The following is a 19,437-nucleotide window of genomic DNA, read 5'->3' as shown; positions in this document are numbered from 1 at the left end:
TAACGAGTTCAAAACGATAAGAGCTCGACAATCTTTTCGTGTTTAAAGAGTCGAAAAAGAGCGCTAAAGCGGACCCCCCATTTTTCTTCTCTTTAACGAGTTAAAAAGGGAAAAATACTCTGCAATCTTTTCTTTTGAGTTTTTATGAGTCCAAAAAAGAGCTTAAATGCGACTCCATTACCATCATCAACAATTTGTCACCTGTCATTGCACAAGAGGTAAATGTATTATCCAATTTCTAAGGTAAAATAGGTGAAAAATGCTTTAAAAACCCTAAAATATCATGAAAAATGAATAAAAAGGGAAAATGTAAATAATTTTTTACCATTTTACCTTTTTACCTTGTGTGGATAAATTTTCACCCATTTGTGCCCTAGATTTTCAGGAGTAGAATGCCGTAGATCTGGGAGACCATTTGAAAATCTGTCAGTTGCAGGTAAGAGTTGAGACCCTTACCTTCATTTTCATGATTGTTTTCCCTGTTTTTAACCGTTTTTTGGATTTTTGGAAGGGATTTTAGAAAAAAAAAATTGCTCTCAGTCGGCGTGATTTCCAGGCATGGGATCGCGCTGATCGAGAGTCATAAACACAATCAAGTGCGCTGTCAGTGCTAATATTTTTAAAATAGTCAAACCGATGACGTGAACATAAAAAAATTAAATTTTTGCTTGATTTCTCTACTTAAATTCGAATTTCTTCAGTCGAGGATGAATTGTTAACTTGAATTTATGGGTTTTGCAAGCAAAACACAGTGAAAAATGGTTGATTGGAAAGAACGTGAGCATGAGGCAATTAATTCACAAGCATTGGTAGACCCAAACTATTTTAGTGCCTTGAGGAACTGTGGGCTCCTCAAATTCTTTCTCACACTGGGTCTCGGGCTTAACTCGAGTTGCTGCAATATTTGATCAGTCTTTGGGATGTTAACCGGGAAATCTTTGCGATCCAGGATCAGGAACTGGATTTAGAAACTTCTGACATCTATTTCATCACTGGACTGTCCCGAAGAGGGAAACCAATCAATCTGTATGGGGCCAGGCCTATTGGGGCAAGTGTGAACATGTTGTTTGCAGAACACTGCCCAAAAGCATTGAAATCAAAGAGCTGCAAGGTTGATATCACGAGTGTTAATGACCTTGTATTGAAAACACTTCTATTGACCATCATGAGTCCAATAAATCCAAGTTCCAATATGATATAGACTGTACGACGCCAACTATCCTCAACTGGGCGGAAGCTAAAAGGTAAACATGAAGCGCTAGTTATCCAAAGCCAAGGCAATAAACCTAAAGCAATTCAGATATGGTTCCCTTCTACTCAACTTTTTGGAGCGGATCCCACTATTTCACTACCATCTTGCAGAGGTGAACCCGCCATTGCCACGAGACCCACGGATGGTCCGTTGGAGTGAATTGATGCCTAGAATAACCTGGGGCCAACATATGTCATACAAGCTCACCTTCTTTTTGTGGCTAAGGTGGCAACTGATCGTAGTAGAGGATTGACCCTATAGCGGTACCGACTTCTGCGGCGATCCAGATATGCCGCTCCCAGAGGGAGAAGATTATGATGATGGAGGTAACAAAACAATTTTAATTTTTAATTTTTTACTTTTTTTTGAAATATTATGCGTTCACGACATTTCGATTTTGTAAATGCAGATGTGGGACCAAAGCGACCTGCCGGGATGTCCCCGATCGCTAGGCGCGTTGCTCAGCAGTTTGATATCGCTCCTTATCAGGAAGGAGTCGATAACGAGGAGAAAATCCCACGGAACCTCGAGGGATTGACCAGAGGTATCCTAGAGTATGTCTGGGTGGGTGACATCCCATGCCAATATCAACGACACACAGTGGGGGTATTAGACCGGATCCGCCGACTACTGACTCGTGTAGTATGAGCAGTAATGTGCTATCATGAGCACCATGCCGAGTAGTCTATAGGTTTAGCATTTTACAGTTTTAAGGCCTGCGAGCCACATATGTACTTTTGAACACATATATTATTTTTGGGGTTTTGATGTATGACACTCAAACATTATCGACATATATATATATATATATTCTTGCTTGCTATGGTACAAATGTTTTGTTTTTTCACATATTTCGCAATTGTCTGTTCAACACATAATTAGCTAATGTATCTGTTAATGTATTCATATGCCTAGGAATATGATGATATGTGATGTAATCAAAATTTATTTCTAAGAAACGAATACGCAAAACATTCTCGATATCTGAGGGTTTCTGACGGAATATTGCCCATTGAGCTGAAGAACAACAAGTTGTGAATCAAGGTTGACAACCAATTCTCGAATGTCAAGAGCAATGGCTTCTCACAACAGTCGATAATTGCGTTATACTCGGCAAATGTTATTAGTTGTTTGACCCAAACAAATACCTTGGAGATCAGTCAATTCATCATGGGGGTCGTAAATGTCCCATGCCGTGGAGGATAGATTCCAGGTGCTATGGCAAGTACCATCAACGAAACTGATGTGAGGATTCAAAGACATTTGCAAAGCAGGTGAAGACATAGTAAGCAGGAAAGTTGCTCGAAAAACAACACACCAAACCACACTTGCACAAAAATGAATAACACACTATTGCACAAAAGTAGCCATGCAAGATGAATCAGGCATAATACTTTTTGAGATACAACCCATTAGGGGGCTTGTCAAAGGGATTACCCTCATAGGCCCCTTTTTGTAACACACGTTTAACAATGTAGGGCCCATGCCACATGGGTTCGAATTTACCTACCCCCAGCTTATCATTAGCTTGATCATATAGTAAAGTCAAATCACCCTAAAAAAAAAGCATGAGGGGAGACCGACTGATAAAAATGAGACTTAACTTTCTTTTTCTGTGCTTCAATGACTAAAGCAGCAAGACAACTTTAATCCAATTGTTCTAAGTACAAGAGGCGCTCTTCTTGAGGTGAGGTCTCAGGGAGAAGTTCGACAACTAGCTTTAGTGAGGGAATTTCACACTCAATCGGTAAAGTTGCTTCCAGACCATAGACGAGCTAGAAAGGGGTAAATCCAGTGGCGTCTTTGGTCGAGGTTCGGTAAGCCCACAGAGCTGAAAAAAAACATGAGATGCCAATTTGACTTGTGCATCCCAATGATGCGTTGAAGCATCATAACCAAGACTTTGTTCACAGCTTCAACTTGGCGGTTGGCCTGAGAGTAGTACAGGGTCGAGCCATCGTGGCGCAAGCCCAATGTAGAAGTCATCTCAGCCATCATGTAATCGCGAAAATGGGAGCCAGGTCAGTGACAATGGCTTGAGGCACTCCAAACCTGGAAATAACGTGATTGAATAAAATTGAGCCGCCATTTAACCGTTAGCAGAATAAGTAGGCATCGCTTCGATCCATTTGGTGAAGTAATCCATGACAATGATAATATAACCATGCCCCCCAGCCGAACGAGGGTTACATGTCATATAGTCAATGCCCATTTAGCAAAGGGACCAACGGTAATAATGGGGTGAAGGTGAGTGGGTGGGGCATGCATTTTTCCCATAATCGACATCATCTACATCCATAACAAAGAAATTAGACTACACTAGCATCTTTAGTCACCAAGATAAGCTAGAAAATGAAGGTGGTAAGCTTCACAATGTAGGGTCTAGAAAGGACCACAAGGTCTCCTATTTTTGAGTGATCACCTTAATACTTATAAAGCTAGACATCTCTAATCTGGATATTGGGAACATGACAAGGCCACCTTGAATCATGAAACATGCAAAGATACCCCCCTTGGATGTCATAATATACAATATATTTGAGAACAACATGTTCCTTAGTTTTGACATCCTAACGTGCTATCATGAGGACCATGCCGAGTAGTCTATAGGTTTACCATTTTATGGTTTTGAGGCCTGTGAGCCACATATGTACTTTTGAACACATATATTGTTTTTGGGGTTTTGATGTATGACACTTGCTTTCTATGGTACAAATGTTTTGTTTTTTCACATATTTCGCAAATCTCTGTCCAACACATAATTAGCTAATGCATCTGTTAATGTATTCATATGCCTATGAATATGATGATATGTGATGTAATCAAAATTTCTTTCTAAGAGACGAATATGCAAATACATTCTCGATATCTGAGGGTTTCTGACGGAATATTGTCCATTGAGCTGAAGAACAACAAGTTGTGAATCAAGGTTGACAACCACTTTCTGAATGTCAAGAGCAATGGTTTATGACAACAGTTCAATAACTGCGTTATACTCGGCAAATGTTATTAGTTGTTTGACCTAAACAAATACCTTGAAGATGAATCAATTCACCATGGGGGTCATAAATGGCCCATGTCACGGAGGATAGATTCTGGGTATTACGGCAAGCACCATCAGCGAAACTGATGTGAGGATTCAAAGACATCTGCAAAGTAGGCGAAGACATAGTAAGTAGGAAAGCTGCTTGAAAAACAACACACCAAACCACACTTGCACAAAAATGAATAACACACTATTGTACAAAAGTAGCCATGCAAGATGACTCAAGCATAATACTTTTTGAGATACAACCCATTACAGGGCTTGTCAAAGGGATTGCCCTCATAATAATCAGCTCATATGCCCCTTTTTGTAACACATGTTTAACAATGTAGGGCCCATGCCACATGAGTTCGAATTTACCTACCCCTAGCTTATCATTAGCTTGATCATAGAATAAAACCAAATCACCCTTAGAAAAAGCACAAGGGGAGACCGATTGATCAAAATGAAACTTAACTTGCTTTTTCTGTGCCTTAATGACTAAAGTAGCAAGACGACGAATTTCATCAAGTCATTCTAAGTACAAGAGGCGCTCTTCTTGAGGTGAGGTCTCAGGGAGAGGTTCGATAGCTAGCTTTAGTGAGGGAATTTCACACTCAATCGGTAAAGTTGCTTCTATACCATAGACGAGCTAGAGGGGTAAATCCAGTGGCATCTTTGGTCAAGGTTCGGTAAGCCCACAGAGCGGAAAAAAGCATGAGAGGCCAATTTGAGTTGTGCATCCCAATGGTGCTGTGAAGCATCGTAACCAAGACTTTGTTCACAACTTCAACTTGGCGGTTGGCCTGAGGGTAGTAAAGGGTCGAGCCATCGTGGTGCAAGCCCAACGTAGAAGTCATCTCCGCCATCATGTAATCGCGAAAATGGGAGCCATGGTCGGTGACAATGGCCTGAGGCACTCCAAACCTAGAAATAACGTGATTGAATAGAAATTGAGTTGCCGTTTTACCGTCAACAGAATATGTAGGCATCACTTTGGCCCATTTGGTGAACTAATCCACGACAACGATAATATAACCATGGCCCCCGGCTGAACGAGGGTTACATGTCATATAAGCAATGCCCATTTGGCAAAGGGACCAATGGTAATAACAGGGTGAAGGTGAGCGGGTGGGGCGCGGATATTTCACATAATTGACATCATCTACATCCATAGCAAGGAAATTAGACTACACTAGCATCTCTAGTCACTAAGATAAGCTAGAAAATGAAGGTGGTAAGCTTAGCGATGTAGGGTATATAAAGGACCACAACGTCTCCTATTTTTGAGTGATCACCTTAATACTTATAAAGCTAGACATCTCTAATCTAGATATTGGGAACGTGACAAGGCCACCTTGAATCATGAAACATGCAAGGATACCCCCTTGGATGTCATAATATACAAGATATCTGAGAACAACATGTTCCTTAGTTTTGACATCCTCACATGCTATCATGAGCACCATGTCGAGTAGTCTATAGGTTTACCATTTTACAGTTTTGAGGCCTGCGAGCCACAGATGTACTTTTGAACACATTATTTTTGGGGTTTTGATGTATGACACTCAAACATTATCGACATATATATATATATATATTTTTTTTTTTTTTCTTGCTTACTATGGTACACATGTTTTGTTTTTTCACATATTTCGCAAATGTTTGTCCAACACATAATTAGCTAATGCATCTGTTAATGTATTCATATGCCTAGGAATATGATGATACGTGATGTAATCAAAATTTCTTTCTAAGAGACGAATATGCAAATACATTCTCGATATCTGAGGGTTTCTGACGGAATATTGCTCGTTGAGCTAAAGAACAACAAGTTGTGAATCAAGTTTGACAACCAATTCCCGAATATCAAGAGCAATGGCTTCTGATAACAGTTCGATAACTGCGCTATTCTCAGCAAATGTTATTAGTTGTTCGACCTAAACAAATACCTTGAAGATCAATCAATTCACCATGGGGGTCATAAGTGGCCCATGTCGCAGAGGATTGATTCCAGGTACTACTACAAGCACCATCAACGAAACCGATGTGAGGATTCATAGACATCTGCAAAGCAGGCGAAGACATAGTAAGAAGGAAAGCTGCTTGAAAAAAACACACCAAACCACACTTGCACAAAAATGAATAACACACTATTGTACAAAAGTAGCCATGCAAGATGACTCAGACATAGTACTTTTTGAGATACAACCCATTATGGGGCTTGTCTAAGGGATTTCCCTCATAATCAATCAGCTCATATGCCCCTTTTTGTAACACACGTTTAACAATGTAGGGCCCATGCCACATGGGTTCGAATTTACCTACCCCCAGCTTATCATTAGCTTGATCATACAGTAAAACCAAATCACCCTCAGAAAAAGCATGAGGGGAGACCAACTGATCAAAATGAGACTTAACCTACTTTTTCTGTGCTTCAATGGCTAAAGCAACAAGTCAACGAGTTTCATCCAGTCGTTCTAAGTACAAGAGGCACTCTTCTTAAGATGAGGTCTCGGGGAGAATATCAACAACTAGCTTTAGTGAGGGAATTTCACACTCAATCGGTAAAGTTGCTTCCAGACCATAGAAGAGCTAGAAAGGGGTAAATCCAGTGGCGTATTTGGTCGAGGTTCGGTAAGCCCACAGAGCTGAGAAAAGCATGAGATGCCAATTTGACTTGTGAAGCATCCCAATGGTGCGCTGAAGCATCGTAACCAAAACTTTGATCACAGCTTCAACTTGGCGGTTGGCCTGAGGGTAGTACGGGGTTGAGCCATCGTGGTGCAAGCCCAACGTAGAAGTCATCTTAGCCATCATGTAATCGCGAAAATGGGAGCCATGGTCAGTGACAATGGCTTGAGGCATTCCAAACCTGGAAATAATGTGATTGAATAGAAATTGAGCCGTCATTTTACTGTCAGCAGAATATGTAGGCATCGCTTCAGCCCATTTGGTGAAGTAATCCATGATAACGATAATATAACCATGGCCCCCGGTCGAACAAGGGTTACATGTCATATAATAGTCAATGCCCCATTTGGCAAAGGGACCAACGGTAATAACGGGGTGAAGGTGAGCGGGTGGGGCGCGCATTTTTCACATAATTAACATCATCTACATCCCTAGCAAGGAAATTAGACTACACTAGCATCTCTAGTCACCAAGATAAGCTAGAAAATGAAGGTGGTAAGCTTAGTGATGTAGGGTCTAGAAAGGACCACAAGGTCTCCTATTTTTGAGTGATCACCTTAATACTTATAAAGCTAGACATCTCTAATTTGGATATTGGGAACGTGACAAGGCCACCTTGAATCATGAAACATGCAAAGATGCCCCCCTTGGATGTCATAATATACAAGATATCTGAGAACAACATTAGTTTTGACATCCTAAAGATAGCATAATCAACATATCCTTTCCATCCATGGAATGTGGTGATTTGACTTATCTCGTGGGTTGTAAATGGCGGGAATAAACCCTCAATTCATTGAACAAAAACAGTGAGGACATGTGACCAATGACACCAAATGTAACTAGGACAAACACTAATATTATCCTATAATTGTAAAAGAATACATGTAGTAGAAAGCGACCAATGGCACAAAATGTAACTAGGACAAACAATAATATTATCCTATAATTGCAAAGAATGCATGCAGTAGAAAGCCACAACGAATCACAATGCTGAATATATAACATAATCAATAAAAACTATGACAACAAATTTGTGGGATCTATGTGTACATGACTTCTTTTGCAAGGTGAAATGATTATTTACAAAGCTCGAGATATAAGGAAGTACAACACATTAGCTACTTGCAGAGGAGTGTGGAGAAGCATTATTATGAATCACTTTAGCAATCTACTTGAGAGTTGAAACTAGCACTAAGGAAAATAACAATGAGGATATCGAATAACCCAAGATAGGAGGTCACCAAGATTGTAGATCTCTAGAGGTTGAATTGAATGAAATTGAGGATGGGGAATAGAAGAATGTGACCCCAAATGGGAAACCAAGATTTCAAGACATGACTTGTTTCTCTTTGTTGTAATAGATATCTAACTTGAGGGGACAAACATGGGGACCCATTTGAATGAAAAATCCTAGAATCTCTTTAAGGGGATAACAATAGAATCTTTGTTTGGAGATAAAAATTTCAAAAAGACAGAGTATGGATAGGACTTGATCCGAGGTGAAAAGTTCAACCATCAATATTCAAAGAGGTCCAACTGAAAGCTTCAATACCAACGTATGTGTGCACAATGTCAAAGAAACTATGATATCCCCAAGTTTGTAAGCATGAAAGTCACTAAGGAATTTTTCCCAATTTTGTAATATTAATTAAAAAGGGGAAAATATTATTGGAGAAAGGTGGCTGGTATTATTTTATTGGAGAATAGTGACAAATTATTATTTTATTAAATGGTGGCAAAAGTAACTTAGTGGAAAATGGCTCCCACCAATAAAATAACATTAAAAAAGGAGTCTATAGGCATGAGGAGAAATTATAAAAGGAGGATGGACTCATTTTGTGGATTATCTTTTGACTATTACATTTCACCTTTCATCTTCTCTTGGGGTTGTTCAGCACAAGAAGAAAAGTGTTGTTTAATACAGGAATTCCGAGCAGACATTCCACCCTCATTTCGGAAAACTTCGAGTGTCTCCCTAGTGAGGAAGTTTGGGAGTCCAATTCAAGGCTTCCCTTGAGCTTATTGCAGGAGATTAGATCAGCTCTGTGCATTTCCTAGGTGCAAGAGGAGTTTGTGGTACATATTTTGGAGCAACAATTGTGGGTTAGAGATTTTGGGCTTTTGGAGAGAGTTTTCCCTTGGTTGTAGCAGGAGTTTGTTGGCATTTTGAAGGGCAGAGATTGAGGGAATCTCCAGGGCCGAATTTCTCTCATTTATACAGTGTGCACAACTCATTGGTTGAAGATTGCACAGGAGAGAGGAGCAACAGATTTCGGGAGAGATTGGGGTTGGAGATAAAGCCTATTTTTAGAGGAGAATTTGTGTGGAGTTTGGGTGGCTATTCAGCAGCTGTTTGGAGCAGATTTGAGCAGAGCATTTTCAGCAGTGTGCAGAGTCTACTTGGCAGAGCCATTCACACTTTTTGGGTCATCCAAGTTAGCCAGAATTAGGCCAAACCCTTTCTGGGTTTTGTTGGGATTGGTGTGTAGAGGTTGGGGTTAATTTTTCAGAGTCTTTCGAGCGATATATAGGGAAGAAACCTAGTAGGGTGTATAGTCAACCATAGAGCCATTTGCACCATTTTGGAAGGCTTCTTCATCATCTGGATTCAACGCAAACCATTTGTTTTTTTGTTTTTTGTTTTGGGAGAGGAATTTAGAGCTAAATTTTCAGAGCATTCTGAGTATTTAGCCCTGCGATCAACATTCTAGCCAACAATCAGAAATAGATTATTTTTGGGTAATGCGCAGACCACTCTAGGGCCGTTTCTACCACTTGGGTCCAAGCCATTTTTCTATGTTCTGCTCAACTTGCATAGCAAGCCCAGGTTCCAAAATTTCAACTCATTTTATGTACTCTTATCATAAAATTAATAAAATGGCTCATATTGTGTTGCTAGACATTTTGGTGTTTTAATTGTTGTGTGTGAGTTCCAATTTATTTATTGTTCCTAGTCCATTGCTTGGTATTAGCTGTTAAATTCTAGTTAAGAATATTATAGTGGTATCAGAGCATGATCTTGGCCAGCTGTGGGGAAGCTAGCAAGATCATGAAGGCGTTGGGTATGTATGCACAGTGATGGATGAAACCATAGACAAACCCATGGCTCAAGGAAGATTTAGTATGCAGAAATTTTGGGGTGGAATCCGCTGGAATGATGAGAGGTTGGCCCAGTTGAGGAAGGTGATGGACCAGAGCCATCCTCATCCTTACAGCAGAGACACTAGAAGTGCGTAGGCGATTGGGGTGCAACCCTTCACACCATGTGGGGAAAGTCGACATAATTAGGGCAATAGACCTCCTCAAAAGGAGTGGACAGGACAGGGGTAGTTAGACGGTGAGACTAGGGGGTGCTTCTGTTGGTGGAGACCTGACTTTAGATATCAGGAGCTTGAGGAGGAGGTTGAGCATGAGGCAAAGAACACACAAGGATGTGAGGAGCATGTAGATAGACCCAGTGAGATGCGGGCGTAACCCTTGTTCAGGATCCCCTTGCTATCTTCGGTTCACACCTTAGTGGAGAGAGTAGAGCATACACTCAGAGGGCCATCTATTGAGGAGGTGCCACCCATGGATGAGGTGCTGACAGTTGATGAGGTACCCAACACTATGACTAAGTTTTCAGATGATGGTTGCCCACAACAAATTGATGACATGCCTGGAGACATATCCGTTGTTGACAAGGTGCCAAAAGACACGGGTTTATAACTATGACCGAGTTTACAGATGATAGCCGCCCACAACAGTTTCAACAGTTCCAGGCCAACCTTCTAGTAATGAAAAAGAAGGCCATGATAGTATGAGAGGCCATTCTGTAACAAAATGAGGAGCTGGAGGGCGTGAGAGCGGTTTGTGTCGAGTCGACGACCAAACTGACTAGTGTTAGGGAACAATTGGATTCCTTAATGGTACAACTAGAATACACATTAGAGCGTCGTAGCATCCCTCTTCAGACATACATAAATGGGGCTTGTAGCACTAGTAGGTTACCTCTGCACATTGGAGAGGGAGAGGCAGAGTCACCTTGATAAATTTTAAGTGTTGACCAGGATGGTGAGATGAGGCAACATGAGCTGCGTAGGGTACAAAATTCACAGGATGGAGGGCTTGTTTTGTGTACAAGAGTTCATGCATTCGATTCCTCTCTTGGGGTTGGATGGTAAGAGATTTTGAGTTGGTATCTCGTGGAGTGGGTTAGGTGTTAGGATATATCACTGGCCATAGTTCTGCAAGGGCCGTGGGTTACAAGAGGGGCTCCAGGGCCAGACTATTACTAGGATCTAGGTGGGATCCCCCATCACATTAGAGATTTGGTTGGAGATAACAACAACTTTGCGATGGATCCAATGCCTAAGCGCATACACACTTTTAGATTTCCATTGGAGTTAAGGACAACCCTATTGACAAGATGGATTGACAGAGGAACTGGCAGATTCTGTGAGTTGCCATGGTAGGCTGGCTGAACATGGGGTCATAAGAGGATCAACACACTTCAACAGGGGTTTATTGGAGGAGGTGGCTGTTGAAATTTCTAAGTCTGACACATCAGAAATCCCTACTGCATTATCTAGTTTATTATCTCCTACTCGTTCTTCCCATTAACAAGTTATTTATAAATATAAATACCGAAATAAACACAAATGCAACCTCAACACATATATAGATCAACAACTAAAATAAATGAGACAATCACAAAAGGGACACTGTTATTTTTGGACAATCGTCCCCAGAAAAACCCAATGCAGGAAAACTGGTGCAACATATATGAGGGTTTTATTATTACACAGTTTTCTAAATAAAACTAGGGTGCCAGAAATGGCTCACCCTTCAGATAATTTCCTTGGCAGAAGTACCTCTCCTCGAAGACAAATATTCCGGCTAATTAACAACCAGATGATTGATCCCACAACAACTTCGACAGTTCCTTAGCTGGACAACGAAAACTACTCCAAGCTTCTCTCTGGAACTACGTCACCCTCCAAGATGAGTCTGCCTCGCAGCTCCCAGTTTTCCCCACAAAAGTTCCTCAGTGCTGCCTCTTTAGCCCAGCGTTAGCTCTGCTCAATGTTGCATTAATCGTTATCGGGATAATATCGGCTTGAGGGAAAAATTGGAAAAAATCGTAATTATCGAGAAATAATCGGAAATAATTGGGAAAAATTCGTTTGGTACAAAAATATTCATTTTTTTTAATATCTAAACCATCTACAACATAAAATAAATACGTTGACACATAAATATGATAAAATAACTAATATATAAGATGTTTAATATCATTTCTAGTGCTAAAATTACACATAAAATTGAATCATGTCCTGAATAGTAAGTCCTGACTCTTGAGTCCCAACTCAGCCTCAAAATATCAACAAAAAATATAATAATGTATCTCATCATGTCATAATGTCATATACAATAAAATGAAGAAAATAACTAAAGTCTAATCCTATTGATTTCCTCTGCCCCTCTTGCGAGAAAATGCCACAACTTTCCCTTTCCCTCTAGATGTAGATGCTGGTGCTGGTGGAGTTAGCAGTGGAGTCTGCTGTGCTCTAGAAGTTGAAGAACTAGAAGTAGGAGCTATAGGAGGTAGACCACGTCCTCTACTGGTGGCAGGGGTAGCCCGAGCAGGTGGTGTCACCTGAAAACATTACAATCTCTCAATCCTGAAATCTTGAAAAATTGATAAGTCTGCTAGATTTTGAATGAAATCTAAAATTCTACTTTCTCCATATGAAATCCAATGAGGCCGGAACCACTCTCAAACATCCTGAGTCATTTCATGGTAATGTTAAAAATTTAAGTAAAAGGATGAAAATGAAGATTAAGGAGAATGTCACTTTTACTTTAAGAATTTACCATTACCATGAATAGCATATCAATACTAGGGCTTAGACTTGATCATTAAGCTGCCCCACTCAAAAATTATTTGTTTCTTTCAAAAAAATTGCTTTTCGAACATTTAGCATCCCTTATAAAACCGCGCTGCCCCGACCCTCGGCGATAAATTGGGAAAAAATCGTGATTTTTTCAAATTATCGGGTATAAAAAAAATCTGTGATTATTACTCACGATAATATCGGCTTCGGGAAAAAATCGCGATAAAACGATAATATCGCGATATTATCACGATTTTCACAACACTGGCTCTGCTAGCCTCTGTGCAACCTCTGCTGCTTTTGCGTCAGCATCTTGGCTACCTCTGTGTCAACCTTCCAAGGCTCTGCGTTATCTTTCCAGCACTTTCTTTGCTTCTCCGCTATGTATTCTCAACCTTCTGCTGCACTGCTCCTCGATGCAGCACATCACTAACTCGATTTCTCAGCAAACCCTGCCCCAAAAAATCGAATTCTTGATCAACTTGGTGTATCTCCAACTAACCCTCAAGCCTCTTATACTTTTCTTGTTTATGATTCAATGGCCGAGATTAAGTCCCTAATCAACGACTAAGATTAGATTTGGCTTGATCCTCGTCATTTATAACTTTCTCACCCATTTTATATTAATACACATTAATATTTTAATTTTCCTAAGTTTAGACTTAGGAACCCCATTAAGAAATATTAATTATTTTAAAACCTCTCCATTCGGGTGGAATTTCCTCCAACGATTTCTGGGTCTTTGAGATCTTATGTGCCTCAGCCTCTTCACCAATTTGCATGGCTAGAGCACATCCGATACTACCACAAATAAACACTCCCTCTTAGATAGGAATGTGCTCTAGTAATGCTCCACCACTGAAACATCACACTAATCCTTCGCACCGGTACTTGTGCTAATGCTTGGCCTGCTGCCTCACATCCTCTGCATTATTGCTTCCGGTACTGCTTCCCATGACATTGCCACTGCCACTGCTACATCTGTATTGCAGCTCCCTCTCAACATGCTGTTCCTAGCACTTCCACTGCTAACTGTTGTAATGCAACTCAGTTATCGAGAAGCAGGCAATTGACTTCCCCTAAATACTGACATGCCAGTTAGTCTGGAAGCCTCGTGATGATGAAACTGCCTCTGCTGCCACTGCACTGCGGTAAACACCTCTGTGCCTCTCGCACTACTACAACCTCTGATGCGCTGCTACAGACTTCTGTACACTAGCCTTGCCTTGCTGCTCTAGAACACTTTACTCCACCTGACATCTGTCACCATGCTACTGTTGTTAAGGGCTCCCGTAGCCGGATGCGATCAAAGAGTTTGGGCATCTCAAGGATCCTGCCCCTAGTATGTAGTCCTCTTGACTACAACTCGATATCACCCCACCTCTTCTTTAGAGGCGCATGAGCACTCATGGCACAATCGTCATCAGTGTCGACCTCTTTCTCCGCCTTAGCTGGAGCTGCTTTTGAATCGGAAGCCTCTCCCATGTTTTTCTCATTGGGACACTGGGATGCATAATGTCCTAGCTCCCGTAGATGCTAGAGCTGCATCTTCCTCCTCCTCTTTCTTGATTCAACCTCCTTTGCCACTACTCCCCGCCTTGGTCATTCTATTGATCTCTTCCTGGCGAAGAGCTGCCCACATCTCCTCCCAACCGGAAGAGTAGCCCTGCCCAAAATACTTTGGACAAATGTCTCCCACTCCTCGGAGACTGCATTCAGGGCAATCCTGACCATAAGTTCTAGATCCAGTGTAGACCCCACAGAAGTAAGCTGGTTGCGAATCTCCTACAACTTGAGAAGGAATGGATCTATTTGCTCTCCCTTCTGAATCTGATATGATCACAATTGATTCTCCAATAACATCTTCCTTTGCACGGAAGAGCCCTGGTATAAGGTGGTCCACATCTTCTTTGTTGTGTTCTTCTCAACAATATGTGGTATGACATGATCTTTGACTCCGTCTAGGATCATGCACTTCACCATCGCCATTGCATCCTCATACTTCTCGTTCTTAGCTGGGTCAACTGGGATAGCCATGGTTCTCAAGGCAAAGTCCTTGATGCGATGTCAATCTAGGACTGCCAGGATCCTAGCCTTCCAGATGACAAAGTTGGAAGCTCCATCCAACCTGTCCTGATCCCTTAGTCCATTCATTGCCATTTCAGCTCCTCTTTTGGACTCCCTCTAAGTATCGACTCCCCTCCTGAAAATCTCCCTCTAAGTCCTGATTTCCCTTATGGAAATCCTCTGGCCAACTCTTGAACCGCTCCTCTCCAATCCTCCTTGCAACTGCAACTCGGATTTGGATTCCTTGGCTAGAAATCCGTCGAGGTAGTGACTCCCTCTACCTTGGTTTCATCTCCTTAGACACTATTCTTCTTCGACAAAAACGACGTCCCACCAGCTCCTCAAATTACAATCTGCCCACAGCTCCCCAAGCCCCGACAACTGAAGAAACTAAGCCCTTCAGGCTCTGTGCAATCCCGACAAAGGCTGAATCTGCTCGTCCTGGCCACAACGTCGATCCTTCTTGGTTGAGAAAGATGACCAAGCACTGCGTAGGTCTGATCTGCCCCTCCCTACCTTTGTGCTGGTCCTCCTCCTGGCTCGAAATGATGACACAGGCTCTGCGTCACTTCTTCTCTCACTGCTTCTGATTTGGAACAACGCTGTCTCTTGGGACAATTGCTATTGCTACAAAATTCAGATTTCTGCTGGTGCCTTCAGTCCTCTTGTGATTTGCAATCCTCTGATACCATGTTGAAATTTCTAAGTCTGACATATCAGAAATCCCTACTTCATTATCTGATTTATTGTCTCCTACTTGTTCTTTCCATTAACAAGTTATTCATAAATATAAATACCGAAATAAACACAAATGCAGCCTCAACAAATATACAGATAAGTAACTGAAATAATTGAGACAATCACACAAGGGACACCATTATTTTTGGACAATCATCCCCAGAAAACCCAATGCAGGAAAACCGATGCAACAAATATAAGGGTTTTATTATTATGCATTTTTTTGAATACAACTAAGGTGCCAAAAATGGCTCACCCTTCAGAGAATTTCCTTGGCAGAAGCACCTCTCCTCGGAGACAGATATTTCGGCTGATTAGCAATCGGATGATTGATCCCACAATAACTTTGACAGTTCCTTAGCTAGATAGCGAAAGATTCTCCAAGCTTCTCTTTGGAACTGCGTTACCCTCTTCTGGCTGAGTCTGCCTCTTAGCTCCCAGTCTGCCCCACGAAAGTTCCTTAGCGCTGCCTCTTCAGCGCAACGTCAAATCTGCTAACCTCTGTGCAACCTCTGCTGCTTTTGCATCAGCCTCTTGGCCCTCTGTGTCGACCTCTTCGCTGCCTCTGCGTTAGCCTTCCAAGGCTCCGCACTGTCTTTCTGACACTTTCTCTACCTCTCTGCTATGTATTCTTGGCCTTGTGTCGAACTGCCCCTCGCTGCAACAGATCACTAACTCGATTTCTCAGCGAACCCTGCCCCAGAAAATCGAATTATTGATCAACTTGGTGTATCTCCAACTGACCCTCAAGCCTCCTCTTATACTTTTCCTGTTGACAATTCAATGACTGAGATTAAGTCTCTAATCGACGACTAAGATTAGATTTGGCTTGATTCTCGTCATTTAGAACTTTCTCACCCATTTTATATTAATACACATTAATATTTTAATTTTCCTAAGTTTAGACTTAGGAACTCCATTAAAAATATTAATTATTTTAATACTTCTCCATTCGGGTGGAATTTCCTCAAATGATTTCTAAGTCTTGGAGAACTTATGTGCCTCAGCCTCTCCACCAATTTTCATGGCTAGAGCACATCCGATGCTACCACAAATCAATAGTGGCATAGGTCGGCCACCAGACAGAGCGTTGTATGGGAATGAGGATTTTCTGTGGATATGTGGGACACAAAGGTCACAAAGCAACAACACCTTAGTGACAACACCACTTGCACTTAGGGAGGTTTTCCTGTCAGATCTCTCTAAGAGGATCAGGAGGGGAGGTCCACTCATCCGAGGTTATGGAGGTGTGGTAGTAGAAATGGCGACCCTGATAGGATGTAGGATGATGCCTATGGATTCAGTCTTAGACCTTGATATCCAGGGGTGTATAGGGTATGTAGAGGTGCACAACAATATGCGGAGGAGCACGAAGGTGTGCAATGGTGCGTAGTGGTGTGCAGGGTTGCAACTTGCACCATTGTGTAGGAGAAGCGGTTCAAATCATAATGCACTTCGTCAGAGTGACAAAAACATCGATACCTGGGGATACCGGTTGATCCAGTATGATGCAACATGTAGCAGGGTCTGGCGGTGCACAAAGATGTGCAACTGGGTGTAGTTGTATGCCAAGGGACACGAAGATACATGGTTATATGCAGTAGTGTGTGTGGTTGCACCACGGACTGAGGGAGTGCTACTAGCAAGGAGATTCCTTGACGAGGATGTCAGGGATGCCAGTGGGGTGGACATACCCAGGTTGGGAGAGTGGATCGGTCATAGGACGGGTCGAGAGTGTCCACATGGGTTCTTGATCATACCCATCGGAGCCCACACATCTTCCACTTGTTGGCACCACGTGCAGTTGAGGGGAGCCTTGTTGTGTTCAATCTAGACCCACAATGTGGATAACAGGACTTGGTGGATTTGCTTGAGATGATGCTATGAGATTCAATGCCTCAAGGGCATGATAGATATTCTCCAATGGAGGAGCAGGGTCGTTACGCGAGTTGATAGCCACAAGCTGGGAGATGAGGTGATCTTCTACAAGGATGGTATACCGTTCATCACTGAGCCTACACTTGGGGAGATGGTCACGAGGTCTCATGTGTCATTCTTTCCACAAGCATGTCAAGCTTTTGCATGAACAAAGGATACCATATATGACTAAGACAATTTTCCAGTGGGTGTTTGGGCTCCAGGCATTATATTAGCACATTATGGAGAGGGCGAATGGTAAACTTAGTGGTGATGGTCCGCTGGAGCAGGATCGATCCACATACACTGAGTCGATTGCGACTATCATATACCCATTTATTAGCTGCATTCAGGGGGTATCTATTTGGCACATGTGGTTTCTAACGATCATCAGTACTACGCAGTGGCAAGCACAGAGCATTTTAACATGGATCATATTAGTTCATAATATATGGGGCTTATACATTGATTGCATGCAAGGGCTAGAGATGAGGCACAAATGGATTAAAGTAGTTGTCAGAGCTATGCTATAGCAAGTCTGACTATGGGATCCAGGGATTTAGTTGGTTGATAGATCACTTTGTCTCGTGATGAGTGGAGTCATGGCAGAGAGTGATCTAGTTCACTCTTGGGTTGACATATGGGGTTTGTGAAGGCTTCATCGTATGGCGAGGTAGGCTTTCCCTTTTGCTGCATAGGTTCAGGATTAGCTTTGGATGGGTAGGCTTTGGCGCCATGAAGATGCCTAGGCATGATGTATTTGGCCTTTATCAATATTTCACCATCGGGTTCCAAGAGAGGAGGATATGGTATACGCATAATGGGCAATCAATTGTAATCAGAGTGGCATAGCATCGGCATGGTGGCGTCTTTTTGAGATTAGCATGGGACCTTGGTATCAAGGGATTCATTTATGACAGGATGCTGCATGGATTCAGGGTGACTCAATGGCACATTTGGGACCCGATATTGTTTCCAGTGACAGCTTGGGCTAGCAGAGAGAGGGAGTGCTTTTTCGAGCATTGCTCGAGGATAAACAATTTTTGGCAGGGAGGACTATAATATCCCCAATTTTGTGAACATAAGAGTCACTAAGGAATTTTTCCCAATTTTAGTAATATTCATTAAAAAGGGGCAAATAATATTGGAGAAATGTGGTTAGTATTATTTTATTGGAGAATAGCGATAAATTATTATTTTATTAAATGGTGGCAAAAGTAACTTAGTGGAAAATGGCCCCCACTAATAAAATAATATTAAAAAAGGAGTCTAGAGGCATGAAGAGAAATTATAAAAGGATGGTGGACTCATTTTGTGGATTATCTTTTGACTATTACATTTCACCTTTGATCTTCTCTTGGGGTTGTTTAGCACAAGAAGACAATTGTTGTTTAGCCCAAGAATTTCGAGCAGACATTCCACCCTCATTTCGAAGAGCTTCGAGTGTCTCCCTAGTGAAGAATTTTGGGAGTCCAATTCAAGGCTTCCCTTGAGCTTATTGCAATAGCTTTAGATCAACTCTGTGCATTTCCAAGGCGCAGGAGGAGTTTGTGGTACATCTTTTGTAGCAACAACTGTGGGTTAGAGATTTCGGGCTTTTGGAGAGAGTTTTCCCTTGGTTGTAGCAAGAGTTTGTTGGCATTTTGAAGGGAAGAGATTGAGGGAAACTCCAAGGCTGAATTTCTCTCATTTATATAGTGCGCAAAGCTCATTGGATGAAGATTGCATAGGAGAGAGGAGTAGCAAATTTTATGAGAGATTGGGGTTGGAGATAAAGACTATTTTTAGAGGAGAGTTTCTGTGGAGTTTGGGTGGCTATTCAGCAATTGTTTGGAGCAGATTTGAACAAGGCATTTTCAGCAGTG

The sequence above is a fragment of the Pinus tabuliformis genome, chromosome J (assembly GCF_031772625.1).
Source record: "Pinus tabuliformis cultivar Carrire ecotype Pingquan chromosome J, CPIR1, whole genome shotgun sequence".
Taxonomy (NCBI): Eukaryota; Viridiplantae; Streptophyta; class Pinopsida; order Pinales; family Pinaceae; genus Pinus; species Pinus tabuliformis.
The sequence above is the reverse complement of the archived record's forward strand: the minus strand, read 5'-3'. Positions refer to the sequence as shown.